The sequence below is a fragment of the Ailuropoda melanoleuca genome, chromosome 15 (assembly GCF_002007445.2).
Source record: "Ailuropoda melanoleuca isolate Jingjing chromosome 15, ASM200744v2, whole genome shotgun sequence".
NCBI classification, from domain to species: Eukaryota; Metazoa; Chordata; class Mammalia; order Carnivora; family Ursidae; genus Ailuropoda; species Ailuropoda melanoleuca.
Window position 1 is genome coordinate 53,087,534 of NC_048232.1, and position 13,946 is coordinate 53,101,479.

General features: G+C 38.2%; 1 long non-coding RNA gene across 1 annotated transcript; it reads right to left on the reverse strand.

The window, feature by feature from the left end:
* Nucleotides 1-367: 367 nt before the first annotated feature.
* On the reverse strand, nt 368-7,750 carry LOC109489225. Its single transcript, XR_002142179.1, has 3 exons — nt 7,617-7,750; nt 4,607-4,708; nt 368-467 (listed from the first exon to the last, which is right to left on the reverse strand). It is a non-coding gene; the product is annotated as an uncharacterized LOC109489225 (long non-coding RNA).
* Nucleotides 7,751-13,946: the final 6,196 nt, after the last annotated feature.

Below are 13,946 nucleotides of genomic sequence, written 5' to 3' on the forward strand. Positions count from 1 at the left end.
CCCATTTGTCACAAGAACTCATTATGTACAATGCCTTGGATTGAATTTTTCCATATTCCCGAATGCTTTAGCTTTAATCGTTACCATAGAGAAGATAATGTAATGGTGGACATTCAACTCTTTTTTTTTGTAGTTTCTATCTTCCTACTTAGTTTTATTGATTCAGCAGTAAAAGGACAATATTTTTTATCAACACTATAATGAAAATAATAATGTTTTTGAAGCATTTTGTTTTACTTCAGTGAGTTTGCTAAAAAAAGGTGTTTAACTGCCAATTTGACAAATTTACCTATTGTTTCAATTTGCCAAAAATAAGTGTCTTTTAAATGTTGGTAATTGTCATAGCAAGTCATAACGGGTAGGGTGTTTAGCATCTGCTGATGTTGGCTGGGCTTGCTCAAGCATGTGTCATCAGAGGGTGGCTTGGATGCGGACTGTGCCGTGTGGCGTGTAGACGGCTTGCTGCCCTAAAAATGACATAAAATTATTGAAATGTTATTCAAATGGTCAAAAGAAGCAAGACTTTTATAAATTGCTAATATTGGGGAGTTGGGAAACAGGCCTTTTAATTTAGTCATTTAGCTAATTAACTTTCAGTGATTTGGCTTTAGAAAATTTGATTTTTGGCATACTGACTTGCTCCCCTTTCAGATACATTATATCATTTGAGCTTTACAGTAATTCTGATTTTTTTCTTCTGCAATAATTCTGAGTAATTGTTCTTTTCTGTAGTGGCAAGTGGGTGGAATCATATCCAGCTTTCTTAACCCAAATTATTCTAAGTTTTGTGAATCATTTCAGGATGCACACGTATGGTCAGTTTGTCCTATCATCAGTGATGCGAAATTTGATAACTTGGCTCGAGTGGCATTTGGCAGATTTTCCCATTGCTCAATCACTTCTTTCTCTCCATAATCCATAGCAATCTGTGTGAGAGATACTATGAGAATATGTCAATATACTGTATCTTAACAAACTTTCACCAATGGTTTTAGCATCCCTTATGATTTTTGTTTAAATTGATTATTACCTTTGATGGTTGCACGAAGCTGGTTTTCTAATTCTAACATTCATTCTACATTTATTAGCTGGCATTCTTCTATAAAGAGATTCTCTTGCACCCCTTTTTCTTTAGTATCACTTTGGACACGTAGATTCTTTTTTTTTTAATATTTCACTATCATCATTTTTTTCTGGTGCTGAAATTACCCCAAATTTAGCCTTAAGATAGCTCTTGTGTCCTTCTGACTATCTCTATCAGTTTTTTAGCTCCTCACTGCTTTATGACACAATAAAATGCTGCAGGCTCGTTTTGGGCTTTCCCTGTCTCAGATCTGGACCATTCACTTCTTTAAGGAGACTGAGTATGGAATGGTGTTTAGATCTAGCACTAAGTGTTTTCGTTGCTACTATGCTGTTGTTGCCTTTAGGCCCTTGCAGCCGTCAGAACTAGAAATATATTAAAATGTAAAAAATATGTTCATATTGCCACCTCTATTTTAAATCAAGCAACGTAGAGTTCTTCCTTAACTTTTTCCATTCCATATGTGCATCTTCCTTCTCTTTCAGCGAGAACTATCGTTCCCCAAACATTTATTCATTCCCTTTATAATGCAATTTTAAGTTCAGAATATTTTATCTTTTCTCCCTGAGTTATGCTGTAAACATGCATTGTAAGTTTTATTTACCATCCTTGAGGATGTGTATGATTTTTTTAAAAGGATGCTTAGACAAATTTGGGTTTGAGAAGACTTCATTATTTTATGGGGACACGGAAAACTTCACATTGCCTTTTCAAGCTTTTAAAGCTGGAGTTGACCCATCCCTTCTATTCACATTTCATTATTGGCCAGAGAAACACCTGACTGGTCACACTCAACTTCAAAGGATGAGAGAAGTGCAAATGTAACCACATGTCTAGAAGGGTAAGTGGAATATCACTGATGACCATCGCAACCATCTCAGTGACCAAATGTCCAATCACTCTTTGTTAAGGCTTTCGTTATTCTCTTCGACTAGATTGCTTAGGCAAAACTTATATGGAACTGTTTATTAGAGAATATAGGAAGCTAGTTTGAGTAAAAAGGAGAATGAGGCAGAGAAGGAATTTGAGCCAAAGGAGGATATATTCTGAGCTGGCCTTGGTACTGGCTGGTATCAAATGCAACTGATTACTCACTCTTGAGGAGCCCCCTTCCAACAGGCCATACCAGATTATTGCATCTCTGGACAGTCCATCTTGGGAAGAGGAAATAACCCATCAGCTTTTATCTCCCAGTACTCAAAAAGGTGTTTCATACAGTGTTAGCCTCCCTGAGTTTTGGTTGTGTATGTGTGTGTCCTGAGTCAGCAAGGCAGAGTCTTACATCTCGGTGGTAACAGAGAAGCCCTGAGATTGAAGACAAAGGTGTATCCGTTGGCATGAATGGTCAGGTGTTAGTAGGTGTACCTATTGGAGCCTACATCGAGTTGGTCATCAAAGTGAAGGCTTAGGTGGACCAGTTGGACAAGGAACCCAGAAACAAATGAGATTGAGTATTTAGTGTGGCACTTAAGGGGGTATCTGACATAATCATTTTTGCCTCTGAATCTTAGTTACCATCTTAATTGCCATCAATAAATATAAATATAATAGAACTCATCATGTGTTTTCCCAAAAAAGTCCTTTTTCTTAATTTGCTTTTTCCATTAATGACATTTGAATTATTCAATTAATTTAGAGCTGAGACCTTGGAGTTATCTATGATTACTGCTGCTTCTGCAGTCACAGTAAGAAGCCTAGTTAGGTAGACCCTAACTCCACAATGGCTGCTGAATCTGTTGTCAGTTTCTATTCCCAATGTCATCACTTTAACTTAGGCTTTGAGTACATTTTGCTTGAAATATCCCCCTGAGGTTTTCCCTACTCTTTGCCTCTTCTTTCTCTTGTTTGTTCTGAAAACTATTTACCAGAATAACCTTCCTAAAGCATCTGATAATGTTTTTTTCTGCTTTATAACATCAACTGCTGCCACGAGTCTACCAAATTAAAGTTATCCTTTTTTTCCCTGTAGGATCTAGAACAACCCAGAAATTAATAAGCCTACCTTATCTACCTGGTTGTGTTTTACTAGTATCCATATACCCAATATCAGCCAAATTGGGTCTCACAGGTTTTCCTGGACACAGTGTGCTTTCTTGATTTCATTCTTTGCTCATATTCCCCTCAATCTGAAATGCCTTTTCTACTACTGCTGTTTTCCAAAACATCCCTCTTCCAAGCTCATCTTTTAAACGACCCCCTTCAGGAAGCCTAGGCAGTACCCTCAAGCCTGTTGTTTTCATCACTGCCACTAGCCGATCTCTTGCACTGGTGTTCTTCTCTTCTTATTTGGGCTATTTTTAACTCTCCTTTAAAGGGGGGAGGTGTGTTAGGGGAGGGGACATGTGCCTGCTCGATCATTGGAGCCACAGGATCCTCTGAGTTGCTGTCTAGTTTCAGAGCTTAGCCCCAGGCAGGGAAGAGGTAAATTTGACAGGCTCAGATTAAGGACATTAGAGCTAATTATGCTGCAAAGATATCCATATTCTGTTCTCTTTGCCTGAGCTCTTTGACCATACAAATTTGTAGAAAGGTCTTTCTCAGCTGCCATCAGGCTATGAAGCATCATTGAGACAGACCGATGCTAACCAATTTTGCAAAGCCAGTTAACTACGTTGTATGCTGATTTGGGCAAACTGGCAGGACTGTGTGGGGGTCTTCGTGTGGTTTAGGAAGGTGAAGATGACATCGGATCTCATGTGCCAAAAATGCTCAATTATAAACAAACTCTAAATTCAATTGCATTTACAGAATATAGTGAACAGTGGCTCAATCAGTAAATCTGTACTACAGCCTTTTAGAGTAATATGAATATTGTTTAATTGACATCATTTCAAAAACTCAGATATCATTTGCTTTGTTTGGGTGGAGTTATTTTTACTAATAACAAAATTGGGAGAAATGACTCTTATTGCATATGAGCTGACATTTTGTACTAGTAAGAACATATTTTGGTAGGAAAAAGATGAAGGCTAAAAATAGTATCCTGGAGAAGTCATTTTTATCAGGCAGAGTCTGACTGAGAGAGGTCCTAAAACTCTTGTCTTAAGAAGTGTTTAGTCTTAGATCTGTTTTTTCGGTCATTTTAAGAAAAGGAACAAGATTGCCTTTTGATATTGATACTGGATATTAAACAAAGTTTCTGGTTTCAAAGTAAATAGAATTTATTTACCGAGAAGAGGCCTGCTTCTAAGGAGGAAGCGGGCTAATTTTGGCCCATTTCCCTGGAATCACAATTTCCTATCTGATGGGAATGTGAGGAGCGTGATTGTTTATGCTCCAGAAAAGACAGTGGGAAGAAGAGAGGAAACAGCATCAAGGGATTGTCCTTTTGACCCAGCTGACAGCCACAGAATCCAAGATTTTCGAGTTAGGATCAAAAGGCACCAGGGACGCATCTTTCTAAGGCGAATGAAATATGGTTCTGAATTCTCTGAAGAATGTAGGACTCTCTCCCAACTATGTCTTGAATGTGTTCTTTCCTCTCCATCATTTCTGCACGGGATAAATGCAGCAGCTTCTTACCTGGTCTCTTGGCCACCGGATTCACCTGGCTTCAGCTCTTCCTGCTGCCAGCATTTTTAATGGGAGTGATAGGGGTTGTCTGTTTTGCTCACTGGATGGTACCTGGCAATAACAGATAAATGAAAACGCCAAAAAATGAATGAATGCAACGTTTTCCAAAAATAACAAATTCAAATAATGCCTCCCCTTTGCTTATAAGTCCTTATTGTCTTGCTATTGATTACAGGAAAATGTCAAAATCCCTAAGCTTGACCCTTCCCATCAATGTTAGTAGTGTCTTCCCTGTGCTTCCAGTGCACTGTGGCACTGTCTTGTGCTGATTTGTTGACAGATGACTCTCACACCTAAACAGTGAGCTCCATAAAGGTGGAGATTATGTCTTATTTATCTTTATATAGTCAAGCCCTTAATATATATATTTTTGGTACATGGTAGGGATTCATTATATTTTTCCATTTTAAGATGTTAGTAAACAAGATCTTGCTCACTCTATTCACATGATGTATTTCAATTCAAGGAATATCTGCTGAATGTCTATTTTATGTCTAGAACTCCCTGACTCAGGATTCTGTAGACATAACATATCCTTTCACCAGCTCTCTTTAGAGACTGAGGTTGATTTTTGTTTGCTTGTTTTCCTTTTAACACAGTTTTAGTCTTCTCTTACAAGCAATACTACAATTCTTTTGATCTCATTAAATGAGGCTCTTCCGACTTTTTACTCTACTGCCCCCCCCACCCTTGCTTCCACCCAAACAACAAAAAGCTTGAAAATGCTGGGTTTTTTTGAGTTTTTGTCTTTGGCTTGATTATGTCACCACCATATTAGGCCGATCATGGGATGGGATAGCTTTGGTGATAGATTCCTAATTATCTCCTTATTAACACCTTTTTTCAGGTAATGTAAAAAAGATGTGTGCTAAGTTATATGAAAGGAACTGCAAAGATTTATTGACAAATTATAATGTATTATTTCTTTAGTGTTTCTAAATATGCCAGGCACTATGCTGAATCCTTGCTGGGTTATTTTATTTGATCTTCACAACAACCTTGTGAGTAGGCACATTTTACAAATGAGAGCATAAAAGATTCAAAAAAACCTTAATTACTTCCCTAATTCACCCAGTTAGTAAACAGCAGCACATGTGAGATTTGATCCCAAGTTTCTCTGATTCTTGAGCCCAGATAGTCCCACCACTCCCATTGTCTTGTCTTCCTTTCTCTTCTTCCTTCTTTCTTTCAACTACTTTGTTTGAAAATCCTCTTGGTGATTTAACATCATGGTTCTTTTCTTGCACGGGTAACTGATGAGGCCTAGAGTTGCTATAACACCTGCTAAGAGCATTTCTTATATTTGTTTACAGTGAATAATATATAATCTTTTTACAAAAAAATGTCCTAAGGATCCCCTCTTCCCTAAGGGTCTCTCCAAAAAATCCTAGTTTGAGAAATACTGATTTAAGAGACTGAAGTTTTATTCTATGAAAATGTTCTTCAATTTGAATTATTTCTACAAAAGAGAAGTTTTAGATTTAAATGGGGTAAGGTGAATTTTTAAAAGATTTCCATCAACATAAAATCACAAACAGGAAAAGTTTTACACATTCACAAATTTGTCCTTGGACTCTGGGGTCCTCAGGCAGTGGCAGAACAAGGGATCACTTGGGGTTGAGGAAAGGGGATGGCCTTTGCACCTCTACAATGTTCATTATCCACCCTCTAGTGGGCGCTGTGGTGCCTTCTCCAGATGCTGCCTTCATTCTGTACCACAGTTCGCCTCCTTCCTCTGCCCTGTCCTGCTTCCCTCATTCCCTTGTATGTGTTGTTCTTGAGAGTACCCCACAATAAACAACCTGTATGCAAATCTTTGGCTCAGGAACCAACTCATGACAACCTTTTAAAGCCACCTCAAGCCTTTAAGATGAGGCTCCTAGGCCTACCTTTCAGTCAGACTATTGCCCCTTAAGCTCTTCTATCAGATATTCTGGAAGAGAAAGTCCTGACTCTAACCTAGTACAGGTGTGGACATTAAATATCTACAACAACCCCCTCATCCTTAGAAACCATCCTATAGAAGTCTCCCATTCCTCCCTAGAGGGGAGAATCCATACAACACAAAGTAAATTCAACCACTTCAGGTAAAAAAAAAAAAAAAAAAAAAAAAAAAAAAAAAAATCATGGCAGCAGCTTGAATGATCTTGTTTGGTTTTCTAAATTGACCAAGTAAATAGAATAAATGACACTAAAACTGTCCACTTTGTATCATGTAGATGGTCTAATATTACAATATGACGCTTAGGCTAAGGGAGCTTAGCTGCCATTAGGAGGATGACAGGGTGGTATATGTCCATAGTGGGAAGTTCTCTGTGGGTTTGTGCGGCCAGTGACCAATCTTTTTATCTATCTCTCAGTAATCTTAAACAGGAACAATTTGTTTTGAGTTCCAGTAACTGGAGGTGTGCCTGAGTTGCTGAGGAGTAAGAATGCAAGAAATGCACAGAGAGTATATGGGATGACACACACTTGAAATTTGTACTAGTTTCAGAACATGATTTTGGAAGCAAGAGATACAGGCAAAATCATCATTCAACTAATATAAAGAATTCAAGCCCAAATCCATCTGAGGTTCATACGATCATCTTTGAATCTTTTTAGGTTGATTAAAACAAATAATTGTCAAAACTATTAATTTCCTTTGAGTAATGTAGATGACTCAAAGGAAAAAAAAGGTATTTGAGATCACATTTAAGCTTGATATACCGAGATACTTCGACGTTATGAACTTAGTTCAAAGATGCATTCCAACGTATAAACAAAAGAAGTGCAGCTAATGAATCATTGAGCAATACATAAAAAACTAATGATGCATTATATGTTCACTAATTGAATTAAAAAAAACAAAAAAACCCCAAAACACTGAAAGATTGAAAAAAAAAAAGAAGTGTACTGTCTCCCAACAACAAAATAATATTAAGTGCCCCTGTGCCCTTACATGGCCATCGTGACGTACCTTGATAATCAAAGGGAGGCAAAAATGATCGTCCTTAGTTCATTTCACAGGGCTATGGCAAAGTTGAAATGAGGCTGGCAGGCAAGGAGGAAGTTAGAAGTAGGGTACACTACAAGGTCCACTGCATGGATAATTACTAGCATTAGTACGTAATGGAAGAGGGGAAAATTCTCCCAGCTGGTCAAGATGTGGCAGTGGAGAAAAAATCCAGATGTAGTTTCAGAAGATAATTTTTTTTGCATAGCCTTCGCTGACTATGTTTATACAAGTAAATGTCAAGGTAAGCTTGGCAAGGAACAAAAGAGATGAGTCACATTTCTCCAGTCTCATTCCGGAGATGCTATCTTTTTTACCTTTCTGAGTATGCACAAGTCTGGCACTGGGTTTTTGCTCCTTTATGGGAAACAGTATGCAAACACTCAAATAAGAGCAGGACAGTCATTTTTCATATATGCTTTGTTTTCATTTCTATGACTTGGAAAGACCAAGTTTCCAAACGCAGAAATCCATGTAGTTGATCTGCAACTTGAGTCCTCGCTTGCCCTCTGGACTTTATAAAGCAATTACTTTTAAACATACTCTTGGGAGAGAGAGTGTAAGCTTTGAATTAAAAACCTTTTTCTCTGTGTCTTGCTTTCACATCCAACAAAACCAAGTTCATTTAGACAGTGGAAAGGTGTGAATAAGACTTGTCAGCACCTCCACCTTTTTGTGCCTTAATTATTTTTTTTTCTGTTTCTGAAACAGAGTCTATGTAATCGACTATTATGTTATAACCTGCTGAGCCAACAGGTGTTAACAGCAAGAGACTGTGCCAGTCCCTTTTAGAATACAATGACTTTTAAGGTTAAAAATCTTGACTTGAAATACTAGCGGAAAAGACCATCGCACAGTTTCCTTACAGCTTTGTAACAAGGGTGGTATCAGCCTTCCTCAAGTTCAACATCTTGAATCATTGCCTCATTTTTTTAGCTTTATTTTCACTTCCAAACTTCCCTAAAATAGTTTATATTGGACACCTCTATTTCCCGCCTATTCATTCTTTATTTTCTTGTGATACGAATTCAGTCCCATCACTTTCCTGAAGTTTTTTTTCCTGAAGTTTTTTTCCTGAAGTTTTTTTTTCTGAAGTGAACTTTTAGGAAACAGATCTAAAGCCTTTTAAAAAACTGACTCATTTTTTTGGACTTTCCTATAACATTTGCCTTGTTGATTGCCCTCACTGCCTTGAAATTCTTCCTTTCTTCTCTTAATATCCGTGAAAGTATACAAAACAGTTTCTCAAAATCGGCAGATACTCTCTATTTCTCTGTTTTGGTCATGGATTCATACCAGAAAGTTATGTTGGATTCATCTCCATCCCTTTTCTACTCAGTCTTGTCTGTTTCTCCTTTGCAATATCCTATCTCCTTTTCTCCTTCCAAGTACCACTGTTACCACCATTGTCCAAGTCCTATGTCATGCTTGTTCTCAACTGGTCTCTTTGTATTCAGTTTTTTCCTCATTCCAACTGTTACTAAGCTACTGCCAGATTTTTTCATCCAAACAATTTTTTTGAACAAGTCACTCCATCATGCTCTCTGCTTGGAAGTGGCTGGATTTAAGCCAGGTGGGAATATATCTGTTCTGAGGATATATTGCTCTTAAAATTAGACCAATACATCCAGTGAAGGGGTAGAGAAAACACATCAGTGGTCGTCTTGGATGTAGATACTGACATAGAGCAATTTAGTCTGAAGCTTAGACCGGGTCGCATGAGCTAGAGATCAGAGATGTGCAGTCAAAGGCAATTTGAAGGGTAGGTAGTTGAAATGAAGCCAATACAGAAATGGGTTGAAGAATATTAGGAACTCTAAACAAGAGAGAATCAGACAGTCTGAGGACAGATGAAGGTAGATATTCTGACAGGTGATCGAAGGAAATAGCCAATTAATAGACTAGGGTAAGCAAATTTTGGTTGTTATACTAATAGAGAGATGTGGAGGTGGTGGGGGTTGGGGGAGTGGGGAGGTAGCCACCCTGAGTTCTATGGTTTTTCTCCTGTGATTTTTGCCTAAGGAGTAAAGTTGTGCTGAACGGGCTTAGGAATTGTCTAAGGAGAGAGGCTAAGGATTTCCTGGGCTAATTAGCTGAAGAGTGGTTTTTCCATGATTCCTTTGTATCAAACTCTTGTTTTAACTAAATGAATCTAGTGATTGCTCCCAAGCCCATTCCTGCATCTCTGCCATATTCCCTAGCAAACCATGATGTTTCTTCTCTGCTTTCGTGAATTTTACTTTTCTTTGAAAACTCATGCATGTTTGATCTCTCATCAGTTAGTTCTTGGTTCAAAGCAATGAAAAAGAACACTGGCTAACTTAAGCCCTACTTGCCCTCTGCCACAAAAAGCATAAGGAATTTACTAGAAGGACTCACAGAATTCACAGGAGGCTGGAAGATAAGTTTGGGGCAGCTGGAACCAAGAAAGCTCTAGAAGGTCAAGAAGGAGGAGACATACATGGCAAGCATCTCACAGCAAGAAGAGTCCATTAAGGACTCGGTCACTGCCACTGTCATGACCTTGACCTCCAAGTACCTCTTATCACTCACATCCCCCTCAGAATTCCAAGGCCTGGCATAGAGCATCCATTTGGCCCAGACTAAGTCATATGTCTATTTGTTCTGTCCAGTTTGTGGAAGGGATCTCTGTTTCCATAGTGTGCAAAGAACAGCAGCTCCCATCAAGAGTACGCACACCATGTGCTTTCCCAAATGGGAGGGTTCAATATTGTTAGGAAAAGGAGAGTCAGATCCTGGAGAGCCTCCAAATGACAAATTCCGCTGTCCAACTCCCCCACGAATCACTCCTTTGTACCCCAGCTCAAAGGAACCACCGCTGCTCCTTCAAACTTTTTCCTCAGCCATTACTTTGGGGTGTAGTTCCCAATAGTTAATACTGTTTCTCTATGTCCTTTCCCCTAAAGAAGATGGAAAGACCTTGAGGGTCAACAAAGAACTTTGCACACGCCATGTATCAAATAATTTTTTTTAAAGGATGACATTGACCAACTATTTCATTTCCAGTGAATGGTGTCCTATGAGAATCAGCTTATTGTTTTATTTCATTTAATATGGGATGAACCAGGAGAGGGTAACTGGCATTTTCTGCACATGTACTCTGTGCAGAATAGTTGCTCTTGTAATAATAATGATAACAATAACAAGTGGCATTTATTTGGCTTTATTATGTGCTATGCATGAAATGAAGTGATTTACATAATTTCATTTCATCCTCATACAACCACATGATACAGGTCTCACTATTTTTGTTGTTTTACAGATGATGGTGTTGTTGGTTAGACATGTTTAGTAACTTTCCCAAAGTTTCACAGCAGATCCATGCAGAGCTGGAACTTGAAACTATTTCAGTTTGATTCTCCAGCCTTTTTAATATTTTGCGTTGTTGGAAAAGCAAAAATAAAGTTTGAACAAACATATAATTTCAATAAAGATTTCATCCCCTTCACCATTAACTCGACTCCGGTTTCCTCAGTCTCACCTGGGAACTTGCTTGAAATGCCAATTCTTAGGCCTCACCACAGACCTGCTGAGTCAGGAACTCTGGAGGTAGGGCCCCAAAATCTCTTAGCAAAAGAGATTCTGGTGCTTCTAATGTACATTAAGGTTAGAACTGCTAACCTATATTCTTTCTCACTGTCTGTGCCTTTATGTGGATCTATACCTATACAAGTCATGCTGAACCCCTATAATCTGCTTATTGTAGTCTATGTCATCATTTAAATGCTACTCTTATATTTTCAATTTCCAGTTTTAGTTTATTTATCTGGTTATTCTGAAGGCTGCTTTTGTTGAAAATTTAAAAATACAAAACTGTATAGAGAGCATGCCTACGTGAATGCCGGTTACCATATTCTAGAATGGGCCTCAGTGTCCTGGGCATTTTTATCTACCAGGAGGAAAACAGAATGAGAAATAAAACTTAATCCATGCAGGCAAGATTTATCTCCGCTACTTTATACCCTTTGTCAGAGGAGCCAAATGTTTTAGCCAGTAATTTTACATTGCCTTCTCTTCCAACTTTTGCTAGAGTATCAATAAGGATGTCAACAAGTCAATTATGACTCTACACCTCTCCAGCTTGCCTTGGATTCATTGAAAATCTACCCAGATGCTCCAGATTTACTGTATACCAATTAAATGTGATCTTCTCTTCTGTAAGACATAAAACTCTCTGCTGATCATTTCAGCCGCAACACTCTTCAGGACCAGGTATGTATTCCAAGTGAATGCAGGTTTCCTGTACTGTTCCTCTCACCTGCATATCTAGCAAATTGAATATTATGGAGGTGGTTTTCAAGATAATATTAGGATTTGAGAATGTTTTCTCCAGCTTTCAACAGGGAAATGAGTCAGAAAGGGGGAGATGAACAGTTAATTTCTCCTCTCTTTATGCGTCCCTCCTGTTACATTTATATCAAGAATGCATTTTACTTGACTCTTTTTTAATTCATAATATTTTTATTATATTATGTTATTCACCATACAGTATATCCCTGGTTTTTGATGTAAAGTTCGATGATTCATTAGTCGTATAACACCCAGTGCACCATGCAATACGTGCCCTCCTTACTACCCATCACCAGCCTATCCCATTCCCCCACCCCCCTCCCCTCTGAAGCCCTCAGTTTGTTTCTCAGAGTCCATAGTCTCTCATGCTTCATTCCCCCTTCTGATTACCCCCCTTTCTTTATCCCTTTCTTCTCCTACCGATCTTCCTAGTTCTTATGTTCCATAGATGAGAGAAACCATATGATAATTGTCTTTCTCTGCTTGACTTACTTCACTTAGCATTATCTCCTCTAGTGTCATCCATGTTGCAGCAAACGTTGAGAAATCGTTCTTTTTGGATAGCTGAGTAATATTCCATTGTCTATATGGGCCATATCTTCTTAATCCAGTCATCTGTCGAAGGGCATCCGGGCTNCTCTAGTGTCATCCATGTTGCAGCAAACGTTGAGAAATCGTTCTTTTTGGATAGCTGAGTAATATTCCATTGTCTATATGGACCATATCTTCTTAATCCAGTCATCTGTCGAAGGGCATCTGGGCTCTTCCATGGTTTAGCTACTGTGGACAATGCTGCANTTGTGGACAATGCTGCTATGAACATTGGGGTGCATATGGCCCTTCTCTTCACTACGTCTGTATCTTTGAGGTAAATACCCAGTAGTGCAATGGCTGGATCATAGGGTATCTCAATTTTTAACTTTTTAAGGGATCTTCACACTGTTTTCCAGAGTGGCTGTACCAACTTGCATTCCCACCAACAATGTAGGAGGGATCCCCTTTCTCCGCATCCTCTCTAACAATTGTTGTTTTCTTGCCTTGTCAATTTTTGCCATTCTAACTGGTGTAAGGTGGTATCTTAGTGTGGTTTTGATTTGAATTTCCCTGGTGCATTTTACTTGTCTCTTAAAGTCAGTTTATTTATTTGGATCTTTGAGTTTAAAATGCAAGTAAAGTGACTAAACTCATCTAAATTACCAAGATTAGGTTTTAGTTACTTATTTTTCTTGTATCTAAGGAAACAATCCTAATGCTTATTACTAAGATCTTGCTTCTGTATTTACAATTTGCTTGATAAAAAAGGTTTCCTTTCTTTATTTCTTCTTTTTTCAGCTCAACCTCTTCTTCCCTCTTCCCCCCTCACTTCTCTCCCTTTTCCCCCTCCCTGCCCCTGGCTCCACTTTGATTAGAAAGCGAGAAAGAAAGAAAGAAAGAAAGAAAGAAAGAAAGAAAGAAAGAAAGAAAGAAAGAAAGAAAGAAAAGGAGGGAGGAAGGAAGGAAGGAAAAGAAAAAAGAAAAGAAAAGGAAAAGAAGGAAAGAAAGGCCAACAAACATTGGTTGAGCACTTACTCTGTCTCAGAAACTGTACTAACTTCTTCATAATTTTTTTTTCAATCTATTCTCTTCTTGGTAATCCTACATTCAACCATCTCTTTCCACTGAGACTTTCATCCTTTCCCTCTTCACAATTTCTGAGTTCTATTGATTCAACTTCGTAAACATCTTTTAAATCTATCCTTACCACTTAATCATCCCTGACTTACCCTTCCTTCAGCCTAAGTATCTAAATGACCTCTGAGCTGGTTTCCCTGACCTCATTTTCTTCAGCCTCTAGTGCATATATTTTTATCACTGTTAAAACAATCTTTCCACCATGCAAATCTAGTCAATGATTCATTCAACAAATATTCATTGAGTGTCTATTATTTTTTAGACATTTTGTTCTGTGAATATTTGTATGACTATGACAAGATTTAAAACCTC